Genomic DNA, 11,937 nt, shown 5'->3' with positions numbered 1-11,937 from the left:
GAGAGAGAGAGAGAGAGAGAGAGAGAGAGAGAGAGAGAGAGAGAGAGAGAGAGAGAGAGCACAGTATGTCTTTGGGAATGGTGGAAAGATCTGAACTTGAGATATACCTTCTGCCTCATTACAGTAGTGTTCGTGAAAACTGGGGCTTTGATTGCTTTGAAAAGTTATTGGCCATCATTTGAAATGGTTGGCACGTGAAGTGGTAATAAATGTTCAGAAAGAACATTGGTTTTAAATGGAATCTGTCACCTAGATCTATTTGTAATAGTAAAATGTACATCAATAAGACTGTGCGTACAATCATTTCTGTGCTTGCTATTTTTTTTTAAGATTTATTTATTTATGCATACAGAGCTGGGATAGGCCAGACGTGCAGAGGCAGTGAGAGGATTCACCAGACACAGAGTGGGGAGCAGAACAGGCTGATGGACAAAGTACACTGCTGAGGGGAGCAGCGAGCAGGTCAGGAAAGGTCTGTGGCACCATGTGGATCACCTCCCAGGAAGGGATTGAACTCATGCTGAAGTGGCTTTAGCTTCTTAGCCATCAGGGAGGACCCTGTGCTTGCTATTTAATGTCATGCTGAAGTGGCTTTAGCTTCTTAGCCACCAGGGAGGGCCCTATGCTTACTATTTAATGTTGTTATACATATGTTTTATTTGCTCTATTAATTTAACTGCAGTTTGATCCACTCCATTAATGGAAATCTGCTACATTATGATGAGAAAAATAATCTAAATTTCTAAACTCTGGTTCTAAGCTATCAGCACATGGTATTATATAATTCTGTGCTATGTAAATAAAACAGAACATATTTAGTCATTGAACTCAGCAGTGAAAATAACCGTTTAATTTAATATCAACAGTACATAAATGACAAAAGATAAGGCTTCTAACTATGCTAATTGAGAAAGGATATCATTGAAATAAGACTAACCATTTCTGTACATTGATAATTTATGTAACTGGTGGTATCAAACAGAAAGTAAGGAGCAATTTAATGTGACTACTAAAAGTTAGTTGAAATTTTCTATTTTTTGGTTTAACAAAAATTCTAAATTCTATGATCCATACTTGCTCTTTGGAAAACCTATAGTAAGCCTTTCTTTAAAACAATCAATAAATATTTCTGAGTGAAAGTTTCTAAAGTTTTAGTTTTACACATCGAGTCATAGTTTGCTCCTTAAAGCTATTTAGGTGAAGAAAAAAAAATTATCCAGAATGCCTACAGATGAAAAATTTGCTAAGAAAATAGTAACAATCTTGAGCATTTATCCAATGTAAGCCATCCAAATAGTTGTGTACATGGAAAAAATTTAAAAAGTAGGTTAAAAATCACAATAAAAATGACCCACATATACATAAATATGATAAATATAAATAGGAGAAAATTATCTTATTTTATCTCCAGGATAAAGATGAAATATCTGCATTTTTCCTAAGAATTTTATTGAAAATCTTATAAAATGTTCGGGTCAATTTTACATCTCTAAAAGTATGGGGGAAAAGCAAGATATAAGAGTTTAGCAATGTGATGATAACTTTAAGGAATTTTTTAAAAAAAGTATACTGAAGTCACTGAACATGAACTGCATTTCTATAATACAATTCTATTCAGTATATAATGGCTTTAACTAATTTAATGATAGCCCTTCCTCTTACTTTTGGCTTGTCTAGACTCAAGTTTAAGAAATTCTTCCAAAAGAACTTTTTTAAATTGCTTTTTAATAACCTATTTCATTTAAGTCAATGAAACTACATGTTGAATCTAGAATTAGGCAACGTGAAATGAAAATACAGACGGCTTACTGTGTGCTTGCACAAATGGAATGATGTGGATATAGCAATTTTGTATGTTAAATTGATTATGAAAATAATTAAACTAAGAATGTTTAAAATTGATCATAAAATAACGTTATTGTTAATAGTTAAAAATGTCTGAGGCTAATATTATAAATTTACATATTCTGATGTATAACTGTATAAAATAAGCTATTAGAAATAATAGAGAATCCAACTTTAGGGAGTCAGTATTAATTTGATTTTATTTTCCAGCCAGTAAGCTGCCCATCATGAAAATTCATAAATCCATTCCATTAGATTGACTTCAATTAAAAAAATGTGTGTTGACACATTGCCAGGCACGTGGAGTATGTGTTTAAAAGAAAATCATCTGTTTTGTTAAGAAACCTAACATGTACTAGGGTACAGAGATACAAAATTCGGTAAAATACAGTCCGATGTTAGAAATTTAATGCTCAAAGAATGTACTATGTGTAGCGAGCACAACATGAAAGGTATATCCATTCTAGCTAGAGGATAAGAATGTCCTCTTGGAAAAATTCTTTATGATTTGTTTTTGAGGAGTAATTGGTTTGTAGATATGGAAGGGTTAGTGCAATTAAAATGAACAGAAACTTGATTTTAATTTATTGTATTACTGTGTTAGTAAGTAACTGTGTTTAGAAGCCATACTCACATATGCTCCCCTCCCACATACAAACAGACACACACGCACACACACACACCCCTGGGGCTATATGTTGCCACTCTTTTTCTTAAAATGGAAAGGGAAACATCCATACCCATGAGAAACACTGCAATACTGTGTGATAATCAAACAGCTGCTTTTAAATTTGTTTTTAACACTGCATCTCCACTTCTACTGTGATAATATGATTTCAACCATTTTAATAGTAGGTGAATTAAGATGGCAAAATATATTTTATATGTGTTTATAAAATACATAAAAATAGTATTATTATTAAAAAATAAAAAGATCTTTTATTTTACACTTACATTTTATATGTGCTTAAATTTACATCTTTCATTTTACACTTACATTTTATATGTGCTTAAATTTACCCTGGCACTTTATACCAGATGGGATGGCCACAGCCAGTGAATGTGCAATCTCTGCTTCTGTCTTTGCTCATCTGTAAACCCAGTCAACACTCTTCTGAGTTGATCTGTGTCTGGTAGAAACTGAATGGAACTAGCTCAAACATGCAACAGTTCCCATTATCTATCAAACGAGCAAAGATTCACTTTTAATGAGAATTTTAACTTCATAAACTCAATGAACACTCCAAATTTAGCTATTACTATCTCTCCACATGTACTTAACAAAAGAGCAAGAAAAGTGACTCATTATTACTTAGTGCATGTGTCAGAGAAGAATTTTGCATTAAATTATTAATTTTGCCTCTCAATTCTTCTTATCTGTATTTTTCTTTCTCCCTACTTTTTGCCTCTTACCTTTACTTAAGGAGTAACAGGACTTTCTGTAGGCTTACTTCTTTGGTGTGAATTTGTTACTATAGAAGAATGTGGAAGAAGGAAGATATATATATACACACATACAAATACATACACATACAAATACACACACACATATACATTTTATATATATAAGAGTTTTGAATTTTAGTTGACTTTATAGTTTTGAGTATGTAAGTGAAGATCACATATTGAAAAGAAAGACTTTTGAAGTCAGAAGTACAGTGAAACTCTGAAGCTAAGATTGATACATGAACAACAGATTTCAGTGCAATAGAAAAATATCTGGGTTGTTCTCCCACTAGCAGGATAGGTTCTAATGCTGGGGCTTGGCAGAGAAAGAAGACCCAACCTAGGGTAGGGTGAAGGAGGGGTTAGTTAGGATAAGAGATTTGGTTCGACAAGACTGAGGTTAATAGTCAAATTCGCACTGTATCCTCAAGTAGATGGGTACTTTTTTTCTTGGCAGCAACAAAGGTGGCAGCCAATGCCTCATAAGTTGTGAGAAGATGGAAGGTATATGGCCTATTCTGATATTCTCTCTTTTTTCTGTTCACATTGTGATAACCTCTTGATTGAAGTATCCAAAATATTGCTGACCAACAGATGGCCAAGAAAACATGAAGACATTTGTCTCCTGTGACCTAATTTGACTGGACATCTCCTACTTAAAAAACACAGTGAGTTCTCCAAGACATTAAATAAGGAGGGGTAAGAGTGAGGGAGAAAAAAGGTGGGGATGACTCTTCCCACTCCTTTCCTTTAATCTTCTACCACCCTATGAAATCAAAAAGGCAGATTCCAGTGTTGACCCAGGACCCTTCATATACCCTCTGTGATAGTAAAGTTCTCTATTATCAGGAAATTAATCAATAAAGATACAGGCTGTTTAACATTTATGATTACAGAATTGAGTATAGAGGATGCAAACTTTAGTATTTTCTTCAAAATTTTCATCTCTATTCACCTTTTGGCAAATAATTACTTAATAAATCTAACCACATATAACCATTCTTTCATTAAAATTGCTCCATACTGGACCCTCCCTGGTGGCACAGCCGGTTAAAGCACAGCACTAAGAAGCTAAAGCCACTTAAGCACGAGTTCGATCCCCAGCCATGGAGGTGACACACATCGCGCAGTAGACCTCTTCTGTCTTTCCTGCTGCTCCCCTCAGCAGTGTAATTCGTCAATCTGCCTGTTCTGCTCTCTACTCTGTCTCTGGTGAAGCCTCTCATGGCCCCTGCACCTCTGGTCTGTACCCTGGTTCTTTATGAATAAATAAATAAATCTTAAAAAGAAAATTGCACCATACCCTTGGTTTCTAAAATGCCTTCTATGCCAGATGCTAGCACCTGAACTGAGGATACAAATGTAATTTCTTTTCAAAGAAGAGATTTTATTCTCTTTATAACACCAAGTCAAAGATAAAAACCTCAAAATTATCTTTCATGTTCTTTTAGCCCTCACACACTTCTCTGGGTCTTCTTCGGGAACTCACTCTTGTACTAACAAGATATATTCTCCAAGGATATATTCATTCTTTTACCTTCATTCGGGTAATTATCAGGCCAGGGATTTGAATTATTTTACAATACTCTCTCTTAACCAAGATTCATGATATTTCTGAAATATAGATATCTCTTGTCAGTATTCTTACAGGGTAGGAATAGATGAATTACTCTACAGGATGTCCAAGCTGACCTTTGGCCTGTTTTTATCTGGAGAGATAACTAATATGAATTTTATAGCTTTATGGGTTATACAAAAAATTATATGCAGCAACTGTGCTATTTTGACTTGCAGAACCTAAAATACTAACTTTACCAATTGCTGTTCATAATTAAACACTTTAAATTCACCCTTACTATTGAGGTCACTGTCGTTAAACAAAATATAGACTCCATTGTAAGATTTCTAAAGTCTCCCATATGGTTATGTACCAAATGAGGAATGTAAATCCTGGAAGGACCTCAACTATATTGGATTAATCTCTTAAATTCTATAATCATCAACGATCTCCTGGCTTTGTTTCAGTTTAGTGGAGTCTTAGCTATGGTTCATGTTTAAACTAAAGCTGTTTGCTATGCAACTGACCCTACTTGAAGTATAGTTCAGATAAGATCAACTGCTATCTTGTGTCTGCATGTCTCTTATCTAAGTCATTGCTAAAAGTTGAATATGTACTTAATCTCTTTTTCTGATAAATGATACTTTGCATGGAATGTGAACTTTAAGTATTTATTTATATTTGTTTTCAAAGTATATATTCACACCATGAATTAGATCAATGGTTTACTCATTAGGTATACATGAGTAAATATACTTCAAAATTTAAAGCACTCTTTTTATGTGATATTATTTTCTATGTATATTTTAAAAGAAGATAAAATGCAAAGCTGGAAACAATTTTGTTTTCAACAATTTCAGTGTTGCAAAATTAACCTCTCTCTGAAATAAAGAATGAGGTTGTTCTATGGAGGAATATCACACCATTATATTAATAAAATTGCATTGGAAATTGTTTGAAACACATTTTTAAAAGAAAGGTTGCTGTTTTCCATGAAAGAGTGGGTGACTATTTCTACTCGCTGACAGTAGGGAAGTTTCTATTATTTCAAAGGTTACATTATACCTCTACTGAGAGAGTGAAATAAACAGTCAATTCACTGAGAATGAGAGCAACAGGAAGGCAGTTGCATTCATTTAAACCCAGAAAATTTATAGAAAGCATTTATCTTAAGGTGAACTATATGGCACTGTTTTAAAGAGTGTGTATTATCCAGCATGTCATCAAAATAGAAAATAACCAACCAAACAAAAAGATTAGAGTTTAGGAAAATTCTCTTTTCTTTCATTTGGCCTGCGAGCAATAATAAACTTGGCCCAGCTGATTGGCAGGGTATTCTTAACAATGAAGAAATTAAATGCTTTCCTAATACACCCCTCCCATATTCATCAGTGTAGCAAATGGAAATGCTTAACAATGACACACCTGCCACCTCCAAATGCACATGCAGATGTTTATCCTGCCAGTGATGGTTTATTTCCCTAGTGAGGAGGCACTGAGCACTCTCTGCGTCAGACTGTTAAGGAAGCAGATGCCCCTTCATTGTCGTTTCCTTTTCCTTTTCTCTGTTTACTGCAACTGTACTTATCACTCCATTGGAAACTGGTATCCTAAACTTTGGGAGCTACGTGTCATTAATTTGGATGCTACCACTAGGAACATCTATAACGCCAGTAATTCATTCCTTCACCCCACTCTTTTCCTAACACATCTTATGTCACCTACATGGTTTCCTCTTACTGTTTCTCTGAAGAGTTGAAGCTTTCAAAAATGAGAAATGAGATATAAGCTCTCAAGTGACTTTCAGTGATTTCATTGACAAATGCCCTAAATTCATCTTGTAAGCATATTGGCTAGTGCATATGATAGTAGCTACTCTTTATTATTATATTTGCACCAATTGTTGTCCTACCAAATGTTTATTGGTTTGCACTCAAATAAATTTAATTTAAAATAATATTTTATTTCATTTTGTAATTTAATCGAACCTTTACACCAACAAATTAAGTATCTCACTAATTATTTTAGAATATTTATTGAATGTTTTAGATATGAACATTGTGAAGAAATATCAGCACAATGAATACATTTTCTAATACATTTTCTTAAGCAAAATAACTCAGAACTTTTTACAAGAGCTCAAGTAATTTATTGATAAAGCTCAATTAAGAAATAGTTGTGCAATACACAGTTTCCATGTACCTAACAAAAAATAACTCAGAAAATATTATTTGTTTCATGAAGAATACTTTAAAGGACTAATAAAATTAATAAAAAGCAGGTAAAAGTTTTCAGTTTTCAACATCACTAACTACAGGCTAGTGAAAAGCAAAACTTCAGTGAAATACTACCTCATAACTGTTAGGGTGGTTATAATTAAAGTGAGAAGATATAAAAGTTGGTAAGGATGTGGAGAAAAGGGAAGCCAATGGAACTATAAGTAAGTATAGACACTATGGGAAAAAATGTGGAGGTTCCTAAAAAAATTTAAATAGAAAAACTATATAATCCCAAAATCCTAATTCTGGATGTATATCTGAAGGAAATGAAAGCAGAATATCAAAGAGATATATGGATTCCCATGTTTATTGTGTTATTATTTATGATAGCCATGATCTGAAAATAGCCTAAGTGTCTGTCAAAAGATGGGTAAATAAAGAAGTCATACACACACAGGAATATTATTAAGCAATAAGGAAAGGAAATTCTGCCATTTGTGACAACATAGATGGATCTTGAAGACATCATGTTAAGTGAAATAGTTCAGAAAGATACATAATTTATATGACTACTCTTGTGGAATATATAAAATCTGAGTTCAGAGAATAGAATAGAATGGTTATCATGGGCTGGAGGGTGTGAGAAATCAGACAGATTGTACACATATCCAGTTTGGAGACAAATATGTCCTGGAAGTATAATGCACAGCACTGTGATTATAAGTAACAATAGAGTATTACGTCCTTTAAAGTTGCTAAAGGAGTAGATCTTAGGGCCCCTGGTGGTGCAAGGGGTTAAGATGCAACACTATGAAACTCTCCAATGCCACTGCAATACAAGCTTGAATCCTGACCAGGATGGTGAGCCACATGGCACAGCAGACCTCTACTGACCCTCTCTCCTGCCTGCTGCTCCTTTCTGTAGTGTATTTCAGGCAATCTTCCTGTTCTCCTCACACTTTGTCTCTGGCGAATCCTCCCAACCTTCACATCTCTGGTTTAGATCCCAGCTCTTATATGCATGAGTAAATAAGTCTTTTTTTTTTAAAAGAGTAGATCTTAAATGTTCTCGTTATAAAATAAAAGTGGTAATTATGTGACTAGGTGAAGGTGTCTGCTAACTCTATGTTAGTAATCATTTTGCCATATGCAGTGTATAGAGTCTATATAATCCACATATTGTTTCCCTCAAATGTGTATGATATATGTCAGTTATATGCCAATAGAGCTTGGGGAAAAAACACTAAGTGTATAATATCAAATGTGTTGGTTGAATTATATAGAATACAATTGAACATCTGGCACAGGCTCTAAGAGTTTACTCATTATATTTCAAATCAAGATTATACTTCATTTAAAGAAAGAATATTGAGAAAAGTTCTCCTATATTTTATGCATTCAACAAAGGATAGAAAATATAGAACTGTAGCAATTAAATTCCTTATTGAAACTCATTCATTGGAAAGTTGACTAAAAGAGATAATCAGCTAAGAAGAATGTGTTCACAGTAACACACATGAAGCTGAATTTTTATATAGTATGGCAGGAAATTGTAATACTGTTTCCTGAGTTTCCTCTTTAACAGAAGAGTGGTCTTCATTTGTGACTTGGGCACATTTTGGTTAAAACATTATGCAATTCACCTAGTCAGTTAATTTGCACATGAAACCAAATAAGGTAGGAAGGGGTGGAGGTGTTGCTTAGTAACAGCTTTCTCTGTCATCAAAACTTTATGACTATAAGAAAAACTCTGTAAATGCTATCATTTTAAAAAATCCTCAGGAGACCTTCTTCTGTGAATAATTTGACTTTTATTTGTTCTTCTCCCACACAAAAGAGCTAAATCTAACACAGGTACAAAATGATTCCTTATAAACAGTCATGACAGTTAAGAAACCAGTTTCAGTAGAGTCTCTGAAATAATTGCTTCAATATGAAGATTTATCAGTAATTATAATTTATCTCATTATCTCTAAAACTTTATTTTTCAATAAGTAACTCATGATTTCTTTTTTGTGCCAATATAATAGTGATGACATTTCCTTATTTAATAATTTCAGGTTTTGATATTTCTCTTTCTATGCATCCCTGTCACACTATACAGAAACACAGACACAAAAAACACACATATACCTCTATGCTTCACATACACATACACACATCTATCCATACACACGTGTATCTTGTAACAAAGGGAAAGACAGATATCTTAAAAATATAAAACATTAACAGAATTTATGCTTATTGGTATCAATCTGTAGTTTGCTATTAACTACAGCAGCATCAGAAATTCAAAAGTCTTTGCCCACTTTCCTTGAAATATCACTTATCAATGTAATAACCCTGTGATTATTCCAAATCCACCCTATCCAATACAGTTACATAGTGTTAAAAACTAAGGTGAAACAAACATTATCTAGGTTTGAATACTTACTTCAGATTTACCTATGATCTTAAATGGTATATTTCTTTTACCTTATCTTTCTTCACCAATAAAACTTACTGGATGTGCTCAGCAAACATGACTAAGTAAATAGTGTCAGAGAAAAACCTCCCCAAGTGCATCCAAAAAACAGCTTAATATATTATATATCTCATGTAAACTGAACAATGGAGATGCCTGATGACATATGCGCCGACATTGTAAATGGCAGGTGCCCAGAGTCCACAGCATCGGCAGTGTTGAGAGGGAAATACAGTGATGAGCTGCAGATACAGTCATGGCAAATTGTATAAACACAACTAGCTGCATCAGAGTTGGAACAGACAGAAGGAGGTTCAGATTTGTGTTCTACAAACACTGCATAGACTGGAGAGGACTCATGCCCTCCTGATATTGTAATCCCTGCAAATTCTCACATCCAGGTATAGCACATAGAGGCCCATACTCCAACTCTATGGGAAGTAAATAAATTTGTTTCCAAACACATTAAGCCTCAAATATTACCAGATACAAAACCTACCTTCTCCCTGCCTTTAGGTTGTGGTATACTATAGTTGGGGGAGCTCTACATACTTTGAGGAATAGGGACTGTTGGCCAGGCATGAAGCTGAAATATCCAGGAATCATGGAAACTAGCTTGGAAACATCACCTGACCTTACCCTGCCTGAAATCCCAGTGCTTCCCTGAATTCCTGCTCAATGTAGATGTGCTAGCATTTTCTCTCTAAAGATCACTAACAGCTGGATAGTTGTGGTGCTGCTAGACCTGGGGCTACCATAGCAAGAAGAAAATCCCAAAAGTCACCCTTTCCTTCCCCTTACAGACTCCCGAACCATCTCTGAGCTCCTGGAACCCAGAGGCAGGAGAGTACATGCCTCCCAGGCCTTACTCCACAAGGTCTTACTGTGTGGCACCTGAACTAAGGGCAGCTAGTTAGATGTCCCAAGAAATGCCAGTCCCTCCCATATCTGGGCTTGACAGGCATTTGCACAGCCTACCACTATGCAGTCCAGCACTTCTCATGGTACCTGCTTATGGCCATGTGGGTTGCCCGTGTGCCCCTCTACTTATTCCAGAACCTCAGGGAAAGACACAATGAGCAAAACCTGCTGACATCAGAACTGCAGCAGAAGCATCAGCTTAAGTTTGGAGCTTCTGACAAAACACTAACAGTGGTATGCTTTGACCAGCTTTGAGCAGATGGTGATTTCAGATCACTCCCTAGTTCAAGAAGTATAGTACCAAGGAGATTTTTATCCTTGGCAACATCCACACTTCCCACATAGGCAGCCCTTACCCTATAGACTGGGTTCTTGAATCACAACTCCTATGCTGGCTTTTGAGTTTTAATCATCTTGATTGGTGACTAGGCTTCAACCAATACAACAACAGAAAGCACATCATCCAAGGCAGATGGATGAATCAACAAGATGACTTAGGGCAGGTTGCAATAAAGTGGCATAAAGAGCAGTGAACTAAACAAATAAATGTAACTCCAATATTTTTACATAAAGTTAGAACATATTTATTAGATTTGCATCAAATATCCCTTTTATTCTTTTGTGTTCCCCTTTTTTCTGTAGAACTACAATCACAGCCTAACGTCTTTAATTGTGTGTTTTAAAACTGTCGCCTTATTAAGCAAGTTCCAAAAAGAGAGATACTTCTTAAATTCCTTAAACAATGGGTATAGAAATTTAATGTTAATAAATAGCTTTTAATATGCCTGAATATAATGCTATTCTTTTTGATAACAGGGTGGTAGATTCTGCAATGCAGTACATGACCTTCAATAAAACACTTGTGACCTCAGCTATTGAGAGAACTGATGGCAGTAAAACTTCACGTCTCAGGGATTTTCAGAGATTGACTCAGTGTGGCTCAAGGTCTCACTGTTTCCTGGGCTGACTCTCCTCTAAAAACTAATTAAATGAAAAATATGAAGTACTAAACATAATGGACTAAAATGACGAAAATGCTACAGTCATTCATATTCCATTAGTAGGACTTAGCAAGACTGCTGTCAAACTTGTAACACAGCTCACTTCTGCTCTGTTCTTCTTTCAAAGGCATTGATTGAAAAATCATTATTCATAAGCAAACTGCATAGGTAACTCAATTTTAGTATCATTTTTCTGGACCACAAACCCTATAGCACTTATTTGTTAACACAGGTAGTAAGGTGGTGGTTTGGGCCTGGATCGCTCAGCTCTTGACTGTCACTGAAAGCCAAATTGCTGGTGATAAGTAAGCATAAACAGTGCCTGGCATAAAGTGGCAGGAAGTTCAATTATTAAATCTATCATTAATGTTGAATTAATATAAATTGCAGTTGAAAAGAAGAGCAATAGCTGATGTATTTAACAGGTGTTTTAAAATGTGGGAAATAGGAATTATGAAGACAATGAACTGATTGTCTTTTACT

The 11,937-nt window shown here is 34.9% G+C and overlaps 1 pseudogene; it reads right to left on the bottom strand.

Annotated features, from left to right (window-relative positions):
- LOC101637283 overlaps positions 1-10,385 on the bottom strand; it is a 19,244-nt pseudogene extending 8,859 nt beyond the window's left edge.
- Positions 10,386-11,937: the final 1,552 nt, after the last annotated feature.

Source organism: Condylura cristata, unplaced genomic scaffold (genome assembly GCF_000260355.1).
Source record: "Condylura cristata isolate star-nosed mole 26May11 unplaced genomic scaffold, ConCri1.0 scaffold00006, whole genome shotgun sequence".
NCBI classification, from domain to species: Eukaryota; Metazoa; Chordata; class Mammalia; order Eulipotyphla; family Talpidae; genus Condylura; species Condylura cristata.
This window is presented reverse-complemented; position numbering and strand designations above follow the sequence as displayed.